This window comes from Heteronotia binoei, chromosome 1 (genome assembly GCF_032191835.1).
Source record: "Heteronotia binoei isolate CCM8104 ecotype False Entrance Well chromosome 1, APGP_CSIRO_Hbin_v1, whole genome shotgun sequence".
Taxonomy (NCBI): Eukaryota; Metazoa; Chordata; class Lepidosauria; order Squamata; family Gekkonidae; genus Heteronotia; species Heteronotia binoei.
In genome coordinates, this window is record NC_083223.1 from 211,605,367 (window position 1) to 211,628,443 (window position 23,077).

The window sequence follows — 23,077 nt, forward strand, 5'->3', positions numbered from 1 at the left end:
ATACACACAGTTTCTGCTTTCTTTTCTGCAGCTGCTCTTCCTTTTGTGGGGAGGAAGGGAAGGGGAGGAGAGAGAGAAGAAAGTTGGAGTCCCATGATGGCAACTTCAAGACCAACAACATTTTATTTCAGGTATAAGCTTTTATATGCAAGCATACTTCTTTTATGGAGGAAGGGAGAGAGGCAGGGTGGATGGGTGGATAGATTCTTCTAACAAGCACATTGTACATTGAGGAAATTATTTTGGCTTATTCTGAAAAGTTGTTGCTATTTTTTTTAAGGATTTATTTTCCTGTCTGAATGTATTTTCTTTCAAAAAGACCATGATTGGGAATTAGAACACTTGGACTGATCTTTCTATCTTGGGGAGTGGAGTGATTTCAGATGCCAAATGATAACAGCACACATTGGTAATGAGACAGGAAAATTAGCTCTCAATACAATCCTGGAGGATGCATTGTCTTCTAGAGCTTCATTATCAATTGTAATTCAGAAGTCTTTCTTTCTAATCTCCATTTGAAATTCCTTTGTAAGAACACTGCTTCTCTTAGATCATCAAGTGAATATTTTCTAATGTCAGACTTAAGTCCATTCAGGGCTTTTTTTGAGCAGGAATGTACAGGAATGCAGTTCCAGCTGGCTTGGTGTCATGGGGTGTGGCCTAATATGCAAATAAGTTCCTGCTGGGCTTTTTCTATCAAAAAAGCCTGTGTCCATTGATTCTTTGTATCCTGGACTGAATCCTCCTGGAAAGAATTGAGACCTAGGTTTCCTGTCTCATTGCCAATGCTGGTATCTCCATGCCTACTACACCTCTGCATATCACACCTAATGTAATCAAGCCTGCTATTGCTTCTCAGCCTTATGGCTAACATCAAGTGCAGCATCTGTTTTTATCAGTTTTATATCTGATATGTCCTCTACTAGAGGACTGCATATTAAGCAAATTTTTGGAATTGGGCTATTGTAATTCATCTGCTATTGCCATTTGACATCTGAAGTCACCTTTATAATTTATATCTCTGGTACCTCATATTACATTTTATAGTACACATGGCGTAGCCCAACAAAGTCATTTATGTCAAATCATAACAAATAAGTTTGAAACCTCTGATTTATATTTTACATAGTTTTGAAATGCCAGAAGCAGGGTCAGCTCACCCACTAGGCAAACTAGATGATTGCCTAGGGCACCAGGAAGGGGGGCGCCGAATTGGGCTCCCCCCTCCGGTGCCCAAGACAACCACCTAGTTTGCCTGCCTGCCTTCCCACTGCCACCAGCCCCACCCTTCCCTTCCACCGCTCTTCCCCACCCCAGCTCACCGCAACAACACTGGGCCCTACCAGCAAGGCAGCTGCACATTTTTTGAAGGCAGCGCAGGAGGAGGCTTCTCCCCCCCTCCTTTCCAGAACCGGAAGTGAGGGGGAGCGAAGCCTCCTGGGAAAGGCAGACAGGCAGGGTCCAGCATTGTCATAGTAAGCGGGGAGCAGGAGGAGGGCGGCGGCTGGGGGGCATGAGAGAAAGAGACAAAGCGTGAAGGGGCGTTGGGCAGGGAGCCTGCCTGGGGTGCCATATGCCCCAGGGCCAGCACTTTCCAGAAGCGTGGGGACCTTCCAGAGCTCCTCAGGCAGGCCATTCCACAGGGTGGGAGGCCTGTATACAGGCAGCTGTTGTTCTTCCAGTCTGTAGGATGGCACCTGCTGAAGGCCTGCTCAGATGGGTGAACTTGTTCTGGGAGAGAGGTACTCTGGCAGATATGAGGGTCCAGTCTAACTGGGCTTGGCTTTTAATTGAGTCAGTAAGGGTCAGCTGAACCCCTCAAATGTGGGAAGCATGATGTCATTTAAGACGTCACCAGCATCGCTTGCATCTCGTCTGAGTCCAGTGAGAATTTGTTCATTTTCAGTACTTTAACCATAGCAGTAATGAAACAATTGCCTGGCTTCCTTTATTAAAACTTCATTTTTAATTGCCATGTAGACAATGAACACACCTTACACTGACTCAGATCATTAGCCCATCAAGGTCAGTCTTGTCTACTCAAACTAACAGTGGCTGTCTAGGGCAGGGGTGGGGTGGGGAACAGTGGCTCTCCAGATGTTTTTTGCCTACAACTCCCATCAGCCCCAGCCAGCATGGCCAATGGCTGGGGCTGATGGGAGTTGTAGGCAAAAAACATCTGGAGAGCCACTGTTCCCCACCCCTGGTTTAGAGTCTCAGGCTGAGATTTTCCACACCACCTACCCTTTGATCTTTTTAGCCAGAGAAGCTGGGGGGGTTGAATCTGAGACCTTCTACATGCCAAGCAGATGCTCTACCATAAAGCCACAGCCCTCCCCCACCTTTGTGACAATTTGTGACATCAATATTACGAAAATGTAATGCTGTAAGAACACATCTTCAGCATGGAAGCTTAACAAAAAGAAGCATGCCTAGCCAAAGAAAAAATATGTGTTCTTTCCCATTTTTGTTTTAGTTTTTGTCCAATTTCACCTCAAAGCTAAGTAGCAGATAATATGAAAATAAAGTTCTACATTGTTGAGGGCTAGAGTTCTCTGGTAAATTTTCTGTGTACCATATAATCAGGAGAGCTATGATTTTAAAATGCTGTGCTTTAAATGGGAAAGGAGAAATCCACTAGTAATTCTTATTTCATGGGTCAGTTTCGGCATTCAGGCAATATTCAGTAAAAATTTGGGGTGGCATTTTTATAAGACATATTTATTTAGTTCCATTGGCTAACAACGTTGTCAAAGTTACACCTTTTTAGGTCCATTGATATTGGAATTAGAGGAGTGTAACTGCATTCAAAATTGTACTGCATGGCCAGTTCACATGTGCAGGTAATAAGGTAGCAAAATTCTGAGTGTGCAGAAAGGACTGCACTTCATCAGACTCTCTCTCTCTCTCTCTTTCTCTCTATGTGTCTTTTTGGGAGATACTCCATCTTTGAATCTTTCTTCATATAAAAATTCTATGCAAACAGAAAATTAGTTCACTGAGGAGAAATGATCTACCTATCTCTTTGCATGCTGTGTAGGTTTTTGTTTTATGAGGAAATTTTAATACACGGAAGAATGTTAAATGTGATCCTCCGCCGGCTGTCTGAAATGGTGCAGTTCATTTTACAACTCCAAGTTTCTGCCACTTCATTCCTCTGCATGAACTGAGTCTAAATACATTTATTTTTGTTCACATAATCAGGAAGCAGAGGTGGATACAAGAGAGGCCCCCAGCGGGGAGCCCGTGGATCCAGGCGCAGTGGCGGCGGTGGTGGAGACAACCCTGGTGGTGGCGGTTGCTGTTACCCCCTCGGGGGTAATGGGTAAGTCCCCATTGCAACACCAGCTTCCGACTTGGCTGTGGGGCCTCCCTCAGCCGCCGGTTCTCCACAATACGCCAGGTATGGCGGTTTCACCGCCTGGGCAGCTGCCCCCTTTTGGGCAATACAGTCAGGCGAAACCTTCTTGGGCTTGGAGTGCACCTTGTGCACCAAATCAGAGCCACAATACTGTTGGTCCTGCCCCACAGCCCCCTTTGCAGTCAGCGCCTATGCCATCGTCGCAAGGTGCCTCTACTTCACAGTCAGCACCAGGTGTCCTGCCGTGGGGCGGGCAGCAGCAGCTGCTGCAACACGGGGCATCATTGGGGTATGTGGCATTATTCCCCTGATCCTTATGGGTCTATACCATTTCAAGTCCTTCCCTATGGTGACACTGCATTGCCCTTGGGTGATCATTTGTCAGTGGCCAACCGGGATAAGATATTGAGGGACGAATATGTGGACGTCTTCAGTCTCCTCTTTAAAGAACTAGAAAAGAAGGACAAGGAGGAGCTAGATGATAAGGAGAAAGAGAAGCTGAAACGTAGAAAGGTGGACAGGACTTGGTCAAATTGGCTGCCAGGTTTCCTGATTTATGCGGGGGTGATAGCAAGGGCGCAGCCTTTACGGGTGGCAGCCCTTTTTCAATATTGTGACATAGTGCACAGTGCATATACGGACTTCGTCAGGGCTACGTGGTTGCAATATGACAAGGCCTTCAGAATGAGGGCTGTGGTCAACCCCGGTCTTCCCTGGGATCAAATTAATCAGCAGCTCTGGCTGCAGTTGATGTCCCTGGCGAAGCCCAACACAGGTGACAGGGCTGACAGTGGGCACTTGGTGCATAGGCAACAGAATATAGTAGGTGTCCACAGTACAGTGGGCCAGTCGGTTCAACCCCGGCTGCTCTGCTGGGAATTTACCTCCAAGGGCATGTGTGCTAGAAAAGCCTGTAAATTTAAATATGAGTGCCTGCTATGCGGGGGGTCGCATGCCTTTTCAGCCTGCAGTAGGTCAAAAAACAAGGGGAATGGCAAGCGCCCCGGTGGTGGGAGCAATCAGCAACCGCCTGGAAAAGGGACCCAGCCCCATACGTCTGAAGGTACTTAGGCAGTGGTTGTGTAATTACCCCTTGGTGGCTGATAGGGCCTATTTACTGGAGGGATTTAGTTTTGGATTTAGGATCCTGTATCAGGGACCTAGAGTCCCTGGTATGGCCTCTAACCTTCATTCAGTTGTTGGGATGGAACACGTGGTTAGGGCAAAAATAGTGAAGGAATGTAAAGAGGGGAAGGTCCTTGGCCCCTTCGACACTTCGCCAGTACCTAATTTAAGGGTGTCTCCCTTAGGGGTGGTGCCTAAAAAGGCGCCCGGGGAATACTGTTTGATACACCACTTGTCCTACCCCAAGGGCGGTTCAGTGAACGATTCCATTCCGGACGTCCTCTGCTTGGTCAGGTATACTTCATTTGACCAAGCGATCAAAGTGATGAGGGGTTATGGTGTGGGGGCTGAAATGGCAAAATGCGACATTAAGTCAGCATTTCGCTTGTTGCCGGTACACCCAGAGGATTTTGATCTTCTGGGCTTCTCCTTTGAAGGGAAATACTACATGGATAGGGCCCTACCCATGGGATGCTCAGTATCCTTGCCACTCTCGAGCGGTTCAGTTCCTTTATGGAATGGGCACTTCAGACCAAGTCTGGGTTGAACATTATGGTTCATTATCTGAATGACTACCTTTTCGTGGGCCCTGTGGGGTCTGGGCAATGCGCCTAGTTGTTACAGTTATTTGAGGACCTGGCAAGGGAGCTCGGGGTTCCGTTGGCCCATGAAAAAACAGAGGGGCCCAGCTCGGTGATTACCTTTTTAGGCATCGAGCTGGACACCACGTGGCAAGCTTCACGGCTGCCTGCGGATAAAGTGGAGGGTCTGAGGGATCGTTTAGCTTCTCTCAAAAAGCAGCACAAGGTGTCGCTTTTGGAGCTGCAGCAGTTGGTGGGGCACCTCAACTGTGTGTGCAAGTTTGTTGCGCCGGGGAGGGCCTTCTTGAGGCAGCTATGTGACGCCATGGGGTCCCTTCGACTTCCTCACCATAGAGTTCGGATGACCACAGGTATCCGGAGGGGCCTCGAGGTGTGGGACAAATTTTTGGAATCCTTTAATGGAATTTCATTTTGGCAGAAGGATTTAAAGATAGAAGCTGAGCTCAAAATTTCCTCTGATGTGGCGGGCGCCACTGGTTTCGGAGTATATTTCCGGGGCCACTGGTGTGGGAACAGTGGCCCACTGTGTGGGTGGCCAGTGGTCTCTGTCGTGACCTCACCTTTTTGGAATTCTTTCCCATTGTAGTGGTAGTTTGGCTTTGGGGAGAACAGCTGGCCAACCATACTGTCCATTTCTGGTGCGATAACATGGCTATTGTACATGTTATCAACTCCTTGTCATCCAAGTCTACAGTAGTTATGAACTTGGTGCGGGCATTCACATTGCGATGCCTTCATTTGAACATTTTATTCCTGGCAAGGCATGTTCCGGGAGTCTGCAATGTGGTGGCGGACGCTCTATCTCGTAAACAGATTGAGCGTTTTCACCAGCTTGCTCCGGAAGCGGATCTGCAGCCAGCGTGAATGCCACAGAATCTTTGGCAGCTTGGGAAGCAGAAGCCGGTAGGGCAATTCAATTAGCTTTGGCACCAAGCACTCAGAAAGCTTATGATTGGGCGGTTGCGCAATTTCGGGGTTTTAGGAGTGAGACTGGGCTTCCAGTTAGTTGGCCGGTCCCGGTGACACATATATTGCAATTCTGCATTCATCAGAAGGGCAGAGGGTTGGGGCTTAAGTCTATTAGGGGACAATTGGCTGCACTTTCATTTATAAGTAAATCGCAGGGCCATGCTGAGGGCACTGGCGACTTCAGAGTTAGGAAGATGCTGGAAGGTTGGGCTAGGGAACGGGGGCCACGGGTGGATGTATGGCATCCCATATCTCCTTCAGTGTTGAAGGGGCTTTTCAGGGTCTGGCCTGACGTATGTTCATCTTCCTTTGAGGCCGTACTTTTTCATGCGACCTCTTTGGTGGCCTTTTTCGGTGCACTGAGGATTAGTGAGTTGGTGGTGAAGTCAAAAAAGGATACCTCTGACAGGATGCTTCACGCCAAGGATGTCAAATTTGAAGGGGGGCAAGCTTGACTGACAATAAGGCGGTCCAAGACGGACCAGCATCAGAGAGGCACAGTCATTACAATTAGTTGGTGTGGATCGCCAGAGCTGTGCCCTGTCACTGCACAGGAGCGGTATATACCGCTTAAGGGAGAGGGCGATGGCCCCTTGTTTCGCCATAGTGGCCCCCCCCTAACGAAATATCAATTTTGGGCAGTGACCAGTAAGGCACTGGTGAAGTTGGGGTTAGGGGGGGTTAAATTCACCACACATTCGTTCCAAATTGGTGCCGCATCCACTGCGACAGCTATGGGCTACACCCCTCTGGCCATACAGCAGATGGGCCATTGGCGGTCGGCTGCCTACAAGTCATATGTGCGCCCGTTGGTATTTCAGTAAGGCCGAGGGGTGGGGGGGAAGTAGCAGTTAAGTTGCCTGTTGGCATGTATTTTTCTGGGTTGTGACTCTTTTCTGTTTTTCAGATGCTGTGGCTCATAGGGAGAGGCGTTGAATCCTCATCTGCGGGCACAGTATGGTTTTCTGGGCTGCTCAGCAGGCCAGGAGATCACCAGTTGGCACCCAGATGGGTCTCAGTGAGTGGGCAATGGTGGAGTGGCTGGGTCGCCGTGGCCTGCGTTGGCCAGGGATCATGCCACTTTAGTTCTGTGGGAGGCAGGCGCCTCCTCCACGTATCCTGGTTATCCACCTTGGTGGTAATGACCTGGGGTTTATGAAAGGAAAGGCCCTTTCATTGCAGATGCGGGAGGATTTGCGGGCCATTAAGCAGAGATGGCCAGGAGTTCTTTTGGTGTGGTCAGCAATCCTGCTGCACAGAGTCTGGCTTTGTCCCCTGCAGGGATAGAACATGCCAGATGCAAGACCAACCGGCCCTTGCAGAAGGTCATGGAGGGGGGCTTACGGATGTTTTTCCCCCTTCTGGCTATACGAGTCGGGAATGCCGACTTGTATAGACCGGATGGGGTACATTTATCTGAGCTGGGTAACCGGGCCTTTTTGGAAGAGATTAGGCAAGGGTTGCGGTCGGCTCTGGGCCATTCGGTGGGCGCTAATGCCTAAGCAGAGGCTTGGCATTGGCGGTGGCAGGATGAGGTATGGGCTACAGTGTTCAGGGGAGCACCAATGGCTCTGCACCAGTAGGTGCAGCTGGTCTGTATGAACTGCAGATGGGCTGTACGTCTCAATGCTGGGAGTGCAGATCACGGCAAAGCCTCACCGGGGCAGATCTTTCCAGAGAGATTGATGCTGGCCTAGGTGGAGGTGGAGTTTGGGCCTGGTCGCTCAGCACCAGCCAGAATATTGGGCTCGTGCTGGGGGCAGGGTGGCTCACCCTCTAAGAACAAGGCGGGGTCCTGCGGTTGACCCCAGGGCTTGTCCTGTTAGGCCTATACCCCTTGCCGTTCTAGTTTATTAAGTTATCTTTAATAAAGCGGCCCGGTTTATCCAACATACTGTGTCAGCCTCTTCATTCCGAATGGGGGGGCAATGATTGCACTAGGGAAAAAATTCTATTGGAAGAGCTCATCTACATTGTTAAATCAAGTTTCCAATGACTGTTACAGTACAACAGTGAAATAGCCAGCAGCGCAGCTGAGCAGTGCAGCCCTATGAAGATACTTCAGTCTATGCCCATCACAATCAAGGGCCTAGGGATGTGCAAAAAAAAAAAAAAATTCGGAATTACACGGATTCGGAAGTACACGGGGGAAAAAAATTCAGATTCCCCATGCACTACTGAATACCGTATTCGGAATAGTCGCATATACGGTAGATGCACGGCTATTACCGAATATACGGCCCTATTATACCCTATGGGCCATTGAAATCAATGGCAAATAGGGTATATTTGAAGCCGCCTGGAGGGGGGGGGGTTGAGGGAGAGCCCCCAAATTTGCAGGGGACCTGCAGGGGACTCTCCCCTCCAACCCCCCCAAGTCCCAAAAAGATTGGGCCAGGGGATCCCATTCCAGGGGCACCCAAAGAGGGTGCCCCTATTCCATCATTATACCCTATGGGCCATTGAAATCAATGGCAAATAGGGTATAATTGAAGCCGCCTGGAGGGGAGGGGGTTTGAGGGAGAGCCCCCAAATTTGCAGGGGACCTGCAGGGGACTCTCCCCTCCAACCTCCCCAAGTCCCAAAAAGATTGGGCCAGGGGGTCCCTGTCTTTGGGCTCCCCAAAAGGCCCATTGCCAACAATGATGGGGAAAGCCCAATTAGCCACTTCCTCCACTACAATTGCTGTGGGGAAAGTGGCTCTGGCCAGAAGGGGGTTTGAGGGAGAGGCCCCAAAACTGCAGGGCAGCTTCAGGGGACTCCCCAGCATTCAACCCCCCTGGCCCCAAAAGACAGCACCCATCTGTGGGCACCCCAAAAGGAACACTGCTCCCAATGGTGAGAAAAAACCAATTAGAGCCACTTCCTCACTGCAATTGTCATGGGAAGTGTGGCTCTGGGGAGCAGGAGGTTTTGAGGAGAGCCCCCCAAACTGCTGTGCAGCTTCAGGGCACTGTCCCACACAAAACCCACAAGGCCAAAAAAAAAAATTGGACCAGGGGGTCCAATTCCTGGGGCACCCAAAGCCAAACCTAACTTCACACCAGAGAATCTCTATAGGCCCCAAATGCACTACATCCCTCTATCTAATCTATGAACCCTGGGCCTGCAGGCCTGGCACCAATATAAACCCAGTTACCAACGTCACTGCCACACAAAACACAATCTGCTCAAGGTCTGCTCTGCAGACCTGGCTGCAGCAAACCCAGATGCCAGCTCTCCAGCCCTGCCCCAAACAACACAGGGAGAGCTGTCCAACCACAAAAAGAGTAACAGCAGCAGCACAACACAGCACAGCAGCAACAAATCAAACACTGAATACTTTTAAAACAGTAAAAAAATAACTTTTAACAATACAGGAACTTTGCCACCCCCTCCCCCCCAAAAAAAACCCTTCACCCTAACCCCAAGAAATCCAAGCCACCCAAATCAGGAGAAGTAAAAGGACACTGCACTTTTAAAAGTCCTCTCACTAAATTAAGATATGGGCAAATTGGCAACCCCCCCCCACCCCAGGCCCCCTCCCCAAGCAGAAACCCTCAAATAAGCTACCCCACCACCACCCAAATCTGGATAAGTAAAGGGACTCTAAGTCTTTAAAAAAAGTCCTTTTACCAACAATAAATAAAAACAAGAACCCAAGAGAGTGTCTTACCTTGTCTTCTCTAGTCCAGGGAAGTCTGAGTGAGAGAGGCAGCAGCTTAAGCGAAGGGCCAGCCAGCCACTGCCAGCCCTTTGCACAATCTCTCACACACAGCAAGGAGGAGTCAGCCAGGAAGGGAAGACTCCTTAGAAAGCCCTTCAAAGCATGCATTTGCAATGCATTTTGCAAATGCATGCTTTGGATTGGCTGCTGGGGCTCCTCTTCCCCCTCCCCCCCCTCCCTGATCCCAGGGAGGTTAAGGCAGAGGCAGGAAGAAGCCACTAAAGGCGCCAAAGCAGCTCCTTTGAAGCTCCAGAAGCTAATTGCCGCCTTTTGAATTGACAGCTGTGTGCTTACGAATAGCTATTCGTGTAACTACACAGCGAGCCTATTCGGCTGCCGTATAATGGGCGCTTATGGAAGTCAGCTGCAGGCTATTCCGTATGCGGCCGAATCAGCACTGATTCGGCTGTAAATACGGCTCGGCCGAGCCGAATGCACATCCCTAGGCCTCAGTACAGCAGTTTTGGACTTTCAAAAATTGTCAGGCATATTAGTTTTGTTTTTTCTTTCTTTATGGGGGAACATAGTGGAATGGAATTCAGGAACCCTTTCATGGAAACGAAATTATAAAAAACAATGCTTAAAAGTTTGTGAGGATTTTTCCTTCATTTCCTTCTTGAGATGGAACTCAAGATGGAACTTTTTTTTTTTCCAGAAAAAAGTCCTGATATTTGAAGGAGCCATTCTGTCTTCCAGAAAGTAACCCAGAGTCTGGAAATGTTTTCTACTGTGCAACAAAACTCTCTTTAAAAAATGGTCTCTCTCTGCAGTAAAATCTAGCATCATTTTCATATTGTGGCATTGCATGCAAAACCCAGGGAGTGATACAGCAATTCAAGCATAGCATTCCTTTATCATTCACAAGCTTGTGGGTGAGACCATGGGCACCATTTATAACTCTCCCTATTCCCCAGCAACAACATTTCATGGGGCATTTGGGGCTGCCACGGAAAGTGAGGGTGTGAAAAAGTTGAACTTGGTGGACAGAAATCCTTCTGTCTGCAGAAACACTCTGATGGCTCAAGTACCAAAATAGATGTTAAGGGGTTTTGTTTTGTTTTTTGCAACTTGGGCCTTCCGCCCACCCAATTTACTTTCCCTGAAGTCACACAGCAGCTGCAGTGAATGTCATTTTAAAGGTCAGAGGGCGTCCTTTCCAGCTTGGAATTACAGGAAGGGGGGATGAGGAGCTCCCGCCTCCCCCAATACAATTTTCAGAAGCTGAAATGGCTCCATAATTTTGGTGCAGCCTGTGGAATATTGTGGAGTATTCTGAACATGTGCCACTTCAAAGTGATATAAATGATGTTGTCAAAGACAGCTGGAATCCATCGGTTGTCATAGATTTTCCGGACTGCATGGCTGTGGTCTTGGCATTGTGAGACCTGACGTTTCGCCCGCAAATGTGACTGGCATCCTCAGAGGTGTAACCCAGAAAACTGGAGTTCTTTATAGAGTGGTGGCAGTCAGTAGAGGCCCTCCTTGGTCCCCTACTGTGTGACAGTAACCTAGACCTACGTAACTCACCAGAAAATATAGTATCTAGATTAGCCCTAGTTCACAGTTGACAAGCCTTGCCCAATTTCATCTCTATTATCATAAATAATAAAATAATAAGTTTTATTATCATAAATAATAAAAGCCCTAAGTGCTGGCACTTTCTGGCTCTCCCATTGGACCATGAGCATACCACATCAACCACTGCTAGTCAACTGTACTTATCTCCCATTGGATTGAGTCTGCTCTTCTCTCCCACCTGCTGGGCCACTGGGGAAACTGTTAGGCAGGGGCTATTTCTAGGCAACCAAGCATACTTTTGTCAGTAAAGCCAACCAAACTTGGTCCTGTCAGTAACAGGGGTGAGGTGGGGGAGAGGGGGCCCTTTCCAGGCCTATTTTGGTTTTTGGGGGAGAACTCATTGGGCCCAGTCCTGACTATGTTTGCCACCTCCAGTTTGGTGAGAAATTCTAGGAGATTTTGTGGTGGAGTCTATGAATGCCAGAGTTTGGGGAGGGTAGAGGCCTCAGATGATAATAATGCCCTAGAGTCCTCCCTCCAAAGCAGTTATTTTCTCCAGGAGGAGAGAGCTCTGATGTCTGGAGTTCAGTTGTGATACCAGGAGATCTTCAGGCTCCAGCTGGAGGTTGGCTGCCCTAGGCCTGGCTGCTTGCTGCTGTTCAGCAGCAGCTCCCCTATGACACACAGTGTGTGAGTTAGTGCTTCAAAGCAGGATCTGCCAAACCCAAGTTCTTGCTGTGGAAGAACTTTCAGCCTAATTTACCTCACAGGGTTGCTGTGCAGATCAAAAGGGGGAGAGGAGAATGTCAGCTGCTTTGGTCCCCACTGTGGAGAAAGACTGCAGTATTCCTAGGTACAGCCTACAAGGAGGGGGGGGGAGATGGAAAACGGAAGTCAAGGGGCCCAATAAAGGTAGGCTGATAGTTGGCTGGAAAAGAGATAAGGTTGCCAACTCCAAGTTCAGAACTTCCTGGAGATTGGAAGGGTGGAACCTGGAGATGGTGGTGTTTGAGGAGGGGTACAATGCCATAAATTCCAGGTACAATGCCATAAATTCCACCCTCCAAACTAGCCATTGCTGCCCAAAGAACCATTGTTGCCAATCTCCACATGAGGGCTGGAGATCACTCATAATTACAGCTGCTCTCCATATGACAGAGATCAGGTTCCCTGGAGAAAATGACTGCTTTGCAGGGTGGACTCTCTGTCATTATACCATTCTGCTTTGGTCCACACTGCAAAGACTGTACTTTTCCTAGGTAGGGGCTGCAGGGAGGAGAAAGGAGATGAAAAGCTGAAGTCAGATCTGTTCCCCTACAGAAAATGACTGCCTTGAGATGCATACTCTATGGCATATCATAACATTAGCCAAAAACCACAGATCATACCACAAGCTCACCACAAGCTTATATGGATGCTAAATGCCACAAGGCTGAATATGACAGGAAAAGGTGGCAACAATGCACTGCAAACAAAAGGAATACTGAGCTTCAGCATCTGTGTGACCGTCATCATGCCCCACCCCCGCACCCTCCATGATTATTCTTCCTTTTCCCCATTCTGGGCCTGTTTCAGGGCTTTGAGCCAGCACAGACACAGGGACACATACACACATATGGGAAGCTGACATCTGTTTCAACTTGAGACTTGGAGAGAGGGCCCATAAAATCACTAGGGGGGCAGACCCACTGGTCCCCTGGTTAGCTATGGGCCTGTTAACTAGTCTTCCTCCAGGTTCCCAGAAGCTGCAGAAGTGGCAGTGAAATCCCCATTCTGGGCCATGTATAATCCTCACAGGGTCCCTCCTTACATTACCACTGCCTATCTAGATCATGAAGTTAGCTTCAAATAGTAGGCCATAGACAAGCAGGCAACCTTGTGGTTCTTCACCACTGACCACTCTCCAGGGACCTTTAAAGCCTATGCTTTTAATGTCATTTAGTGATAAGTTGCAACTACTGGTATTTAATTTCTGTATCCGCAAAGTTCATTTGGAATCTCCATCTCACTCAGGCAATGTACAGCAGTCAGATTGCCAGACTAGGATATGGGAGAGCTGAGTTCAGACCTCCATGCTACCATGAAGTTTCCTGGGTGGTTTGGGGCTAATCCTGTCAGCCCAGCCTATCTTACAGATGGCTGTAACAGTGAAATGGAGGGATGGGGAAACCATACACACTGCCCTGAATTTCTTGGAGAAAGAGCTGGATAGAAATATCACAGATATATAGACATCACATCCACTTTCTTAGGTGCAAGATTCGTTAAGATCCTTAAAATGCAGCTGGAGGAGAGGAGGATTAATTCCTCCTAAACCAATAGTGGTCAGAAATGTCCCTTTAGACTGTTGCAAATCCCAGCAGGGAAAGAAGACAGATCTTTATTGTGCATGTTCCTTTTTCCCTTCAAGGAGCTGGTGGTCACTGAGGAAACTGCAAGGAGAAATGTTAACCCCTATCACATTTGGAGCCAGGATCTAGTCTGTGCCCTCCATAGCTGCCCTCCTATCAAGCCTGCTCTATTTTATATGGATTACATTTCAGAACTAAAACTCTGGATACTAAGATAAGAGACAGTAATTGCCTTCTACAGAGGTGTGAGATCCACAGTCTGTGTGGCCTGAAAGTCCTATAACAAGATGTATCTCATTAATGAGACCCCTTTTGTTTTGGAGTTTGCCTTCCAGCTACTGCTGCATCTACAGTGACTATTAGGAAGTGATGTGATTTATTGCCCCTATTATTTATTTGTATATTTCTTTGACCATAATGTCTATTTGACCATAATGTCTACCCCAATGTCTATTCTGTTAGTCCACACAACACAAAAGCAGCAAAATAAAAAGTGTTCAAATGAGTAGGGTTATCATAGCTGTTCAGGCATTGTACAAAACCATGGTCTAAGTAAGTAAACAAACTGTGGTTTCTGTGGTAGCCTGAATGTGGGGCTCTTCACTAACTATGGTTCATTATATTCAGTGGCACCTTTAAGACCAACAAAGTTAATGCTGGGTATAAGCTTTCACGTGCATACACACTTCTTCAGATATAATTTAAAAGTGCCACTGGACTCAAACTTTGTGTTATGGTTAGTTATGTTCCATCAGACTTAGGATCTGAAGTTGTTTTATTAACTATAGCTGGTCTTATCTATGATTTTTCGTGATATATGACCACAGACACCCTGTTTTAATCCTTAATTAATCTAGGCTTCATTTCTAACAGCATCCTTCCAGGCTATGGGAGGGAGGGGAGGAGATTAGTAGCACACAAGGCAAACTAGGATTTGGGTAATCTGTCTGTGAACTGAATCTTTCTTTCACAACCTAATCATAGACTGTTTTTACACTAGGGCTTGTTCCAGGTGGAGAGCCCTTTTGCCACCAGCACTTCTCTCCATTTTCGGACAAGCTGCCGTAGAGCTGCGAGTTGGTGTACCCCTTTCCCACCACAAGCAGAAACCACTTATCAAAGGATCTTGCTTTTGGTGGGAAAGTGGCACACCAACTTGCAGCTCCGTGGCAGCTTGTGCAAAAACATAGAGAAGCACCAGAGGCAAGAGGGCTCTCCAGCTGGAACAAGCGTAGTGTGAAATCAGTCATACTCTGTAATATACAGGGTTTCTATTCCCCCACCAGGGGTGGGGTTTTCCCCAATTTTGGGGCTTCCAATGTGCTGCCACACAACTGGCCGGTGGGGGGACAACCCTCAAAGAGCACCAGCATGCCCAAGTGCCCAGGATGCTGACAACAACTGGAAGTGATGTCATCACACTGGGCACATTGTGTGGGGGATGCTCTAGAATTTGGGGGGAAACGCTATGATAACTAAGTGAACAAATGCTTCCAAATGTGCAAAGAGGACCCTGGGAAGGAGGACCACCATCCCCCATAGGCAGCCAGGTAAGAGATGGCAACTTTAGAAATACACATCATACATTTCTGCAGCTAGCATTAGCCCCCTTTGTAGGTTTGACAACTGGAACAGATAGTGAAAGCATCAGGTCTGCACACACTCACTCTTTCTTTCTTTCTTTCTTTCTTTCTTTCTTTCTTTCTTTCTTTCTTTCTTTCTTTCTTTCTTTCTTTCTTTCTTTCTTTCTTTCTTTCTTTCTTTCTTTCTTTCTGGCTTTAAAGCAGGTAGTAAGCTGATGTTTCCATGCTCCCAGCTTTGGAAAGACACACAAGCCCTGTTCACAGACATCTTTGTTTTCAAATGTGGTCACTGTGCCCATCATCACTGCTAGTGTCCTCGATTAACTTATTTCTTTGGTGTCATTTGTATGACATTTATAAATGTTAGAATAATGGTAACAGTGACCAAATAACAAAATCACAGACATGCTTCCTATGAAAATCAAATCTGCTATGCATAATAGTTACCACATGGGGGTGCCATTGCAATAGTTTATCAAGTATCACATTTTAAGCTTGCCCTGCTCACCCTCAAGATTTGTGTTATGTGCAACCTCCTGATGAGAAGCATGCTATGAGAAAGAATTTGTTTTTTAAAAGTTACAGAAAAGCAAATCAAATTAAATAATTGAAAGGAAGATACAGGATTCTGTTAGATTGCACTAGATTTCAAAGTTTGCAGGGTGGGATATACTTTGTAGGCATTGGATTTAGGGTACTTTAGAGTTTTAGTTTTCAAATGTTGACACATATTTATTTTCTTAGGATATTCAATTGTTTTCAACCTGCACCATGACCTGTACTTATTTTTATTTATTTATTTATTTTTTAAAAAATAATAACTTCTCCCCCTGTTCTGTATTGGCAAACTGTTCCTCCCAAGGTCTACTTACATGTCCCATTTTGTACAGTCTTTCTGGCTACAGGCTTCCCCTCTCTCTCAATTCATGTGTCCCTTTGGGGCAGGCTGAAATGCAGGAAGGAGATCATGACCCTGTACAGAGTCACTTGACCTCAATGATCCAGGCAGCATTTGCATCCCTGCTGTTAAAAAGCAGTGAAACTGTCAACACTCTGTGCTACTGAAGTGTTCCAGCCACCCCTGGATCTTGCTTTGCAGACCCATATACTGGGCCCACAAGGTCTGCCCTAGAATAATCTGCCCTGGAGTATGTTGCCAAAAAAGCCACAAGGAAATTGCAACCCATGGGATCAGTACAGAGGTCTGTAATTCTAAATACTTTTGTCCAAGTGGCAGTCTCACACTGTCTTGTATATGCTAATTTTTCCTGTTGACTAAGGACAATCTTTATTTTCAATTGCCTGTCCTTCAAACATCCCTGTGCAGCAGCGGTTTGTGTGGCAGAGTGCTGGAAGGATTTGAGCTCCTGCCAATGAGTGCTGTTGAAGAGGGAGCAACACTGTTCTGCACCTATTTAAACCTTTTTTTTTTTGGGGGGGGGGGGATTTGCCTTGTTAAAATACTGTATGTGTGAGTTTCCAGAGCTGTCTTCCTTTCAAGATTCAGCTCCATCCCTCCAGTCTCCCAGAAGTTATATTTTGAATGAGTTGGATGAGAGAAACACATTCGGCTCTTCATGCATATAAATGTATATGCATCTGCTTAAAGACTGAAGCTTGTCACTACACACATGCTGCAAGAGCTGCAGCAATTTTTTTATTGAGATAGTATGTTGAATATATCATGGCTTGAGTCAAGTGTTGCCAAGCCATGCCTAGCAACCAGGGGGCAGCAACATGAGGGGCTGTGATGACTTGCGCAGCACTTGTCACTTCTGGGGAAAACCCAGAAGTGTCATGGGGTGGTTCTAGGAATTGCCAAAAACCATAGAGTTTAAGTGATTTCCAGAGCTCTCCAATGTCACTTCCAGGTTTTCTTTGGAAGTGACTAGTGCCACAAATGATGCTGGCATTTTTTCATTATTCTCCTGACCAGCAGTGAGGAAAGAGGGCTGCTGGCTGAAGGCTTCCCACAATAGCATGAGGCCTGGCAGTCCTACTTGGCTCCTAAGGAACAGTTCTGTTGGTGCAGCAACAGCTCTTTTGAAAAGACAGACCAAGTTTGCACTCAGCTTACCCTACTGTCACGTTCCTCTTCTCCGCGCAGCATCCTTTGAATTTTCCACTATCTGCCCTGGAGCTGCAGCAAACATTGCGGTTTTCGCGTGGCAAACAGAAACTGGTTTTTAGTAGTTTCCATTTGCCACACGAAAACCATGATGTTTGCTGAAGCTCCGGAGCAGATAGTGGGAAATCCGAAGGACGCTGCGTGGAGAAGAGGAACATGACAGCAGGGTAAGCTGAGTGCGAAATCAGTCAATGATTTTCCATCTGTGGAGGAGGGTAAGCAGATTTTTGCCAGTTCCTCTCTCCTTGTGCAGATTTGGTGCCCACACTGTTCCCACGGGCACAGTGACCTGTAGGGAGAGCTGAAAGATGGAGAAGCCGCCTTTTTCTAGCATGGGTCTTCTTGTGTAGTTTTAGGATCCAAAGCAAAGCAAGGCATAAAGGAATGGAGAAGAAATCCTTCAGTATGGGAATTGGGAAGTTAAACCATGTCCCTGTTGTTGTTTTTTAAATCTGTGAACAGGTGTTTCCAACCTTGTTGAGCCTTACTGAATTAAAAACAAGTAGTAGACACCACACAAAATGGCTGCCATGGTGGCTTGGCCCAATCATGTAATGTTGGAAAGTCAACTTGGAAACTCCAGTTAGTGCAGGATGTGGCAGCCTGATTACTAGGAGGTGATGAGTAAATCATGTGTCCATCCTGCAGTTGCTCCACAGGTTACTGAGCAGCTACCTGCCTCAATTCAAGGTTATCACCTACAAGGCCCTTCATGGCAGGCCCACCTCTCCTCTTATGTTCTACCACAGCAGCTTTGGTTGTTTGGACAGAATCTTTTAAAGGTTCCTCCATGCAAATTGGTAAGATTGGCAACCATCTGCCAACATACATTCTCTTTGGCAGCTCCAATCATGTAAAACAACCTGCCTGAGGAGGTGAGGAAGGCTATCATTTTCCACAAGGTGTATACCACCAAAATGATCAGGAGGACATTCTGGATAGAACAGTCCAGAAGGGTGCCTTCATATGGGAATGTGGGCTGAGTACTGCATTGCCTTGAACATTCTGCATTGCCTGCACTATGCTGGCCTGGGAAGTTTGCTGTTCACGTTGCCATTTAATGTTGTGTTCCTAACTTGCAGCATTGTTCATTGGATGTCCTGTATTGTATGATTACAGTCCCCCCTCTTTCTCTGTTTTATAATCTTCTTTGAGTCTTATTGAGAAAGGTAGACTATAAATAAGCTAAGTATTTAATTAAAACTGCTGCATCTTATCCACACATTCATTTTATGGTCTTGATATTTCCCTTGCTAAACTATTTAAAAACCCCTGCAAAATCTGTTTCAAAGTACATGAGCAATGCCTGGGTGAAATCTTACAAGTAAGGAATCTAGTGATTATGAGTAGTTTTGCAACCTGAAAATGATTCAGAATAAGGAACACGCTGTGAGACCATAAGAAAATGATGTATTTCACATGTCAGAACATTAACAATGCTTTATTAGAAAATAGTGTTCATGTAATCTATTAAGTTAATGTTGCTGTTTCAGTGATGGTGTATCTCTTCTGGACAAGGAGCACTACAGTTTAATACTAAATAAGGAAACATTCCTTGAAACCAGAAGCAGGTGGCCAGCCTAGTGAGGGAGGAAGGTTTAAAGACCCTTGCTTCTCCAATCCTTGATATAAGCAAAGGGCATTCATCTAAACAAGGAACTATATGTAGATTCCCCCCAATTTCAGGAAACTTAATAGGTTTTCAGGGTCCAGTCTGAAACAGAATTTGGAATTATCTTGGTGCCAAGTTTTTGTTTTCTTTTAGCAGCAAGTCTACTCAGCCCTGAGCATATGAAACATCTGTTTCATGCTGCTCTGCTTCTGAATGGGTTAGTGGCACAAATTCTTGGTTGTAGCCAGGCCCGTAGCTACAGTGGGGCTTGGGGGGCCAGGCCACTCAATTCAAACCCCCTTTCCATCTGTATTCCATCGGAGGGCCTCCAATCTGCCTTGTTTGCTCACCACCACTCGCTGCCACTTCGAACAAGTGCAGCATTCCTGCTGTAGCACTGCTTCTGGTCTTCTCTCTGCCACGTCACTCAAAACAAGCATCAGCATCAGCTGCCACTGCTGCTCCAATCAAGAAACACTTCCTTCCAGGCTTGCATGCCAAACATGCTCTGACTGGGCACCTGTGGCTGCTTTGGTGGCTGGTCCTCCCCATCGCTCATGCCCCAGGGACAGGACTCACTCCTGTGATTACCTCACCATGCTGGCACAGAAGAGTGCCAGGAAAGAGAGAGGCCTTCCAAGCACTTTGGGTGCTGAGGGAGGAAGCCTTCTTTGGAACAGAGAAGCAGAGAAAGTGTTTCCTTACTTGAGAAGCAGGGAATGTGTTTAGGGCCAAACTGGGTGGCCCCCTGGCCCCGCAAACAAAAAATGCTGACGTGCCCCCCCCCCCCAAATGAAATCCTGGCTACAGCCTTGGCTGTAGCATCCATTAATGTTATGTGTTCTGTGTAGCACTGCACAGAGGAGTGCAATCCCCTGCCATCTCCCATCTGATTGTCTTAATAAAATAAGACAAGGGTGTTCTCTGAGTGTGCAAATCCCCTTAACAGTTATCTGGTTTTGCTATAGTCAGTCTTTCAAAAACTTATTAAAACTGAGCAGGATTAATCTTTTCTATGCTTCTAAATGCAACCTCAGGAATGAGAATGCTTAGCAATGTTTTTGGAAGGATGAAAAGAATCCACCTCAAGTCATTTTCTTTTAAAATATATATTGGATCAAACTTCGGTGCTTCCAGCTAGGAATTCGGTGAGTTACATGCCTGTTGCTGTTGCTCCAGTCTGGCCATAAATTTAGAAGTTCAGCTGAGTTAAAAACAACCTTCAGATCAACAAGATTCTTCTTTGTGGAGTTCTTGTGTTATGGGGAAACAGAAATTGTTATACTTGGTTACCCATCAAAGCCCAGAAGATATAGCCATAATGGACCATAATCAGTTCTCTTCATAGCACATGTTTACTTTCACAGTTTCTAGCAATCTGCTTGTGATTGGATGATCAGTTTCAGTTGTGTGAGAACCTCCTTTGCTTAAATTCACCCATCAAATCTCTCCATCATATATCATCTTTGGAGAACCTGATCAGTGTACCACTATCTTCTAAATTATGATGTTCCATAAGAAATAGGAATACTTCTAGGTAGTTCCATATCTTTGGAGTGCCCTCCCAACAATAGACTTTTTCATGCCAGGCAAAGGCATATCCCAGCCCATTCTTAAGTGTGCCTTTTCTCTCTTTCTAATCCTGTTCTCTGTTGTTGGGTTTTGTTTTGATTTTGTACTTCACTCTTGTTTGGGAGATGATTTTATGCTGACTTGGTAACTTCCTTTGATTTTACATTGATTAAATTGATAGTTCTATGCTGCTGATTTTTAAAAAATTCTATGTCCTCAGTATTAGTTTTTTATTGTTGTTACTCCAGCAGCATGGTTCAAACATATGAGGCCAAATGACAAATAATATTTTCTGTTCACTCTTTTATGGATTATTCTGATTATATGATCTGTGAGACTTAGGGAATGCCTATTCAAATGAATGCAGGTGACCCATGAAAAGACTCTGGGTTGGAGACCTCCAGATGCGTTCTTCCACATCCAGGGTCTTCTGCTTCAGGAAAACATTTTATACCTTGGAGCAGAATGGTGTATGAGAAAAGTGAAGCTGAACCAAGAGATGTGGGTTTAATTTCAACTGAGGCTGTACAACAATTGGCAGAACTTCTTGCATAAGCAGAAGAATAAGTCCTGTTAATACCTAGTAATACCAAATTTGGTACTAGTAGGTGGATTCAGACGGCCAATGTGAGCTGACATAGGCACTTCCCCCAAGTGGATTTAAAAGTCAAGGTCAAACAGGCACAGCTGTCACCTATTCCATTCTCACATTCACCCCATTCTCTGACGTCTCTGTGATGGATCCAATAGCTACCAATAGCGAAGTGGTAGCAGAATCTTCTGCCACAGCCCTCCTGTGTTTCTTGGTGTCTGACTGAGGGAGCACGCAAGCAAGGCAGATTGGCGATGGGAATCCACCAATATGCTCTAGGCACTCACAGGTATTCTTTTCAAAAATCACTGCCATGGAGCTCAAGAGCGCATGAGCACATAGCCACCAAACTGGAGAGCCAGTTTGGTGTAGTGGTTAAGTGTGTGGACTCTTATCTGGGAGAACCGGGTTTGATTCCCCACTCCTCCACTCGCACCTGCTAGCATGGCCTTGGGTCAGCCATAGCTCTGGCAGAAGTTGTCCTTGAAAGGGCAGCTGCTGTGAGAGCCCTCTCCAGCCCCACCCACCTCACAGGGTGTCTGTTGTGGGGGAGGAAGGTAAAGGAGATTGTGAGCCGCTCTGAGACTCTTTGGAGTGGAGGGTGGGATATAAATCCAATATCTTCTTCTTCATCTTCTTCACTAAAAATGTAAGGGGGGAAAAAAAAGAAACCCAAATTGCGCTAAGGGGATGGCATGTAACTACTATGTGAATGCACCAAAGTGCCTTGTGTGATATACGGACGCCTCATGTGGGAGTGTGTGAACAGGATTTTTCTGCTCCATTTTGGGACAGCACAATTTGAGATGCCTCCCACATGCACAGAGCTGCCTGTCTGTACACAGCCACAGAACAGCATTAGCAGCAGCTCCACTTCAGATCACAGCCCTTTGGGCCCAGCTAAGGTTGCCAGGTTCAACTCAGGAAATGTCTAGAGACTTTGGGGATATAGGTATAAGACTTTGGGGGTGGAGCCAGGAGCCAGGTTATGACAAAAACAATTGAACTCCAAAGGGAGTTCTGGCCATCACATTTAAAGGGACCACACTCCTTTGAAATGCCTTCCCTCTATTGGAAATAATGAAGGATGGGAGTACCTCCTTTGGGGACTCATAAAATTGGACCTCCTGGTCCACTCTTTTTTAAACTTGGGGGTGTTTTGAGGAGAGGCACCAGATGCTATACTGAAAATTTGGTACCTCTACCTAAAAAAAAAGCCCCTCAGAGCCCCTGATAACAAGGGATTGATTCTCCATTAAACCCTATGGAGTGCCCAGTGGACATTCAAACCCTCCCCCACTTTCTGATGACCCTGAAGGGGATTAGCTTCCAATTTGACTGGTTTTACTTGGATGTAATCTGCCCTGAGCCTGGAAAGGGCAAAATATAAATTTTCCAAAATAAATAAATAAAACCAGGGGATCACCTGCCCCCTACTGGGTATTGGCAACTTTAGACCCAGCAGGGACGTTACTAGTTGAGAAACTTTGGTGAGAATTTTCTGGTTGAAATAACTGTACTGGTGTCCCCGTTAATGAGAAATATGATGGTTTAAGAGGAGCCATGAAGCATTAAAGTGCTAAGAGATCCATGATTGATGAAGGTGCATAGCCGAAACCAGTCTCTGTTCTGACTGTGGTTTTCTCCGGTGACTGACGCTCTCTGAGGACTACCTTTCAAGATCATGTTTGGAAATTTAGAGACTTATGTCCAAGGACTTGAGTAGTAATCCTTGTTACTAGTGAATTTATGTCAAGTTTATGTGTACTGTACCTTTAACAGTCGCTGATAAATTGTTTTGATATTTCTAATACAAACGATTTGTTACTGTGTTACACAGTTGGTTTGACTTGTACTACATTCTAACTGTGTATCCTCTGATTTATATTTATTCCCTATTGGGTATTGGCAACCCTAGACCCAGCTCTTTCTGTCTGTGATCCAGGTCCAAGTACCCA

General features: G+C 46.3%; 1 pseudogene; it reads left to right on the forward strand.

Moving 5' to 3' along the window:
• Positions 1-847: 847 nt before the first annotated feature.
• On the forward strand, positions 848-1,009 carry LOC132589134 (U2 spliceosomal RNA; annotated as a pseudogene).
• Positions 1,010-23,077: the final 22,068 nt, after the last annotated feature.